Raw genomic sequence first — 4,477 nt, forward strand, 5'->3', positions numbered from 1 at the left:
GGGTGGGGTGGGGCCGTTCTACCTCCACAGCTAGGAAGAACACAGTGAGTGGATCCTTTCAAATTCTTCTGGTAAAGGTATAAATTCGCATAAAATTTCTGGAAAGTAAGTTGGGAGTTTGGTAAAAATAGGCCTTAAAATGTTCATATTTGTTCATCCAATAATTCTAATCATTTCTAAAGAAATAATGCTAAATATAAATATCTATGGTAGAATTTATACACTAAAACGTTCATCATGGCTTTCCTTATACCACCAAAAAATTGCAAGCAACCCTAATGTTCAGTGGCCATTTTATATTTGTATCGGGAAACATTATGTTGGCAGTAAAAAGTTTTGTTTCTGAGAAGTTTTTAATGAAATAAAAATATGTGTGCGCCCTAATGTTATGTAAAAAGAGGAGGATGTCTGTACTTTCTGCTCAGTTTTGCCGTGAACCTAAAACTGCTCTAAAAAAGTCTATTGATTAAAAAAAAAAAAAAGAGGAGGGTACAAAACAATCAGATTTCAAAAACAGAGGCACAAAAAGGCCTGGAAAGGAAACTGTTAACAGGGATTACTTATGGGTGGTGAGATTATTTGCAGGTGATTTTTTTTCTCTGTATCTGCCTTTTTCTTTATTTTTAAATTGGCCCTTTGGTGCGCATAATTAGATTAATCGCAATCTTTGTTTCATGAGACGCTCTTATAGTTCATTCGGGCACGGCCACTTCTACTTATTTATTTGGTTACTTTGATAATGGAATAAGGATCCTAACACTCAAAACAAAAGCATCCCTAACCATAGTCCTCCCATACACTCCACCCCCACGACTTCCCCTGTTCAAGATACCCATGATTCTGAATTCCATGCTTCTTTTTTCTTTGCTTTCTTTTTTATACGGTTTAACTGCCTCTGTTGTGGGATTGCTGCTATAAACGTTTATTGCATGGGCATCGTCTTCAACTCATTTGGGTAAATACAAAGGCGTATGACTAGTTTTATAAGAAACTGCCAAACGGTCTTCTAACGTAGCTGTACCGTTTTGCATTCTTGCCAGCATGAGTAAAAGGTCCTCTCGCTCCACATCCTCACCAGCATTTGGCAGTGCTAGTGTTCTGGATTTGGGCTATTCTGACAGGTGTGTAGTGGTATCTCATGGTTGCTTTCATTTGCAGTTTCCTGATGACTATGATGTTGTGTGTCTTTTTATATGTTATTCACCATGTATACATCTTCTTTGGTGAGGGGTCTGTTCAGATCTTTCGCCCATTTTTTTACTCGGGTTGTTTCCTTCTCCCTTTTTGGCTTCAGTAAATCCTCCCTCCTCGTCTTTTAGATCTTAACTCGGTGATCCCTTCCTTTCTTTACAGTTATCATAGTTGCAATTTTGTTTAATTATCTGAATACTGGCTGTTTCTCTGAGTGTGTAAAAGCAGCCCCTATTTGTTTAATTATCTGAATACTGGCTGTTTCCCTGAGTGTGTAAAAGCAGTCAACACATCTGGCTTTGTTCCCTGGATGGGCCTAGAACTGTGCCTGACACATGGTGGGGGCCGCGTAAACATTTGTAGAGTGAGGAATAGACTGGCAGGTGGAGTGGGAGAGAAGCGGTCATCTAAGGAAACCACCGTGAATACAGAGAGAGCCCAGAATTTTGAAGAGCATGTGCAACAGTTGGAAGAGGCAAAGGGCCGAAAACGAACGACGAAAGTACAAACCTGTACGACTGGTGTCAGGAATACTAACATGTAATATGAGCTGAGGCATAAACATATGACTGAGACCGCAGAAAGACTGTTTTAGAAAATGATTTGGAGCAAAGGAAATGATAAGGAAGAGTCAGGCCCCACACTTAGTAGAAGGGGCATCATTCTTAATGCGTAATTTTTTCTCCCTCAAGGAGAGTGATTCTCTGACTGGAAAGTGAAAAGGCAAATTCCAGAAAAAGAATGTCAAGTCCAAGATCAGTGACGAGGTATGGGAGCATCTGGCCACATCGCGTGAGCTTCGGTTTTGGATAAATCTCCCAGAGCTCGAAGACATGATTGCAGAGCCACTGCCCAGGATTTCTGAGAAATTTGGGAAAGGAGCCAATAGCTGGGGAAACGTGAAATGTCGCTCAGTTTTAAAGGGAAAGAATATACATTTGGGAGAATTTAATCACTTCTGACTTCCCAACCTGACACTGACTCATGGCAGGGTTTGGAACAGGAGCCCACGCGTGGCACATTCCGTGTAAGCGTGACGCTGGGGGATTCTCTCTGTGGCCTGCGTAGAGAGCTAGGCTGTCGGCACTAGCGCAGCAAGACCTATGTGGTCCTTCTGTTTTCAACGACGATACAGATGGTAGCAGAGAGGGCAAGCCTGGGCTCCCTCGGCCAAGCATTGCACAAACCGGACAACCATACACAGGCAGCAGGGGGAGAAAGATTTCTGTTTGTTTTACTAGGCTAACCAGTGTCCCTTCAAATGCATGTCCAGCTGAAACCTCGGAATGGACCTTATTTGGAAATAGGGTCTTTGCAGATGTCATTAGTTAAGATGAGGTCATACTGGAGGAGAGTGGGCCCTAAGTCAATACTACTGTTATCTTCATGAGGAGCGGACAACACCCGGGGAAGCAGGTCATGTGACCGCAACGGTGGAGATTGTAGTGATGCAGCTGTAAGCCAAGGAACACCAAGGATTGCCCGGAGACACCGGAAGCTGGGAGAGGGACTGGAACAGACACCCCCTCAGAGCTTCCGGCAGGAACCAACCTTGCCAACACCTTGATTTCAGACTCTGGCCTCCTAAACTTGGAGAGAATAAATTTTTGTTGTTTTATGCCACCAAGGTTCTGGTACTTTGTTATGGCTCTCTTGAAACAAATCGATTTGGGCATGTGGAGATTCAAGAGATGAATGTGGAAAATAAGAAGTTATGTGAATCTTATTTGAATCTTTATCCAGTAAAGCAAGTTACACGAGTTACAGATTATTAAGGATCTGTTTTATCTCTTTTGATAAATCCAGAAATGACAACCTCCTAATATTTTTGTGTATAAACTAGAGGAATGTGGGTCAGATGATAATACGAGTATGAGGATTTTCAGCCCGCAGAAGATGACATGCCTCTGTCCTTTCCAGTGACCTGGATAAAACTTTGAATATTCTTATCAAATATATAAGTAATATGAAGTCGGTAGGGACAATATGATTGATGACAGATTCCACATTCAAATTAATCAAGATAGCTAGAATAATGAACCAAAAGTCCCTCAATGAAATTTTATGGGGAAAATGTAGAGTTAAAGCTTTAGGTTCAAAAAGTCCATTTGTGAGAATGAGCTGGAGGAGACCTGGATTGAGAACTCATACGAGGACATTTTTTGGAGAGTCACAGTTCGTACCAGCTTCAAAGGACACAGCAATGTGACTTGGTAATTCAAAAAGGTAACAGTTTAGACCACATTGATACAGATGTACGAAAAACAACAAACTCATTAATCAGGTTCTTTACCAATATGTTAAAGTAGTTTTAATATAGGTCATCGAAGTGTTTACTGGATTAAGCAGACGATTAATGGCTAACGTTGGTACACATGAGTAACCAAGTGAGTGTGGGAAAGGAGGCATTTTTCAGGAAAATGCTCAGCATGTAGGGAATCTGACACGAGCCGCCTTAAGATTTCAAAGCGTTCCTTCCCAGTGGTGCCCTTCCAGGCAGAGGAGTCAGAGAAGCTGAAGCAGACAAGGCAGGAGCTGCAGGCCCAGCCACCGCCCGGATCGGATCGACGAGGTCAACCAGCATGTGAACGCAAGGCCTGAGCTGCAGCAGGCCCCCCTCTCACCCCCGCCCGGAGGCCGCCAGCCCTTTTTCACTTCTGCCTCCCACCTCCTGCAAATGTCTCTCATGAGCCATCCAACTCCCAAGTACGCAGAGAAGGAAATTCTGGGAAATGTAGTTCCAGCTAAATTATACTACGCAAATCCAACACAACACCTGAAAGACTACTATTTTTAACTTTTCGTTTAGAAATCATATCAGACTTATAAAAAAAATTGCAAAAGGAATTCCCCTATACCCCTCACCCAGCTTTCCCAAGTGTTAACATTTTACACAACCACAATATAAGTATCAAATCCAGAAAATTAACACAGATCCTATGAAAATGAAGTTAATTGTCTCACTAAACTCTTTTCTTGTTCAGAACCTGATCTAGCCTCCCATGGTATTTACTTGGCATGTCTCTTGAGCCTCCTTTAATCTAGGACAGTTCATTAGTCTTCTAATGAAAGACTTTTCCAGAGTAAATTTGACAAACCAGGAAATGTCTAGTTTGGCGAGGGTCTGGGAAGCAAGAACCTGGAGGAACCATTATCAGAATGAGTTGTCAGCCTAGAGAGGAGCAGTCTTAAGGGGACACGTTTCTTGTCTAAAGTTGTCTTCAAACGCCTGCAGAAGATGGAGTAAACTTATTTGGTTTGCCCCAGGGGATGACCACAGAACCAA

The sequence above is a fragment of the Pteropus vampyrus genome, unplaced genomic scaffold (assembly GCF_000151845.1).
Source record: "Pteropus vampyrus isolate Shadow unplaced genomic scaffold, Pvam_2.0 Scaffold6, whole genome shotgun sequence".
NCBI classification, from domain to species: domain Eukaryota; kingdom Metazoa; phylum Chordata; class Mammalia; order Chiroptera; family Pteropodidae; genus Pteropus; species Pteropus vampyrus.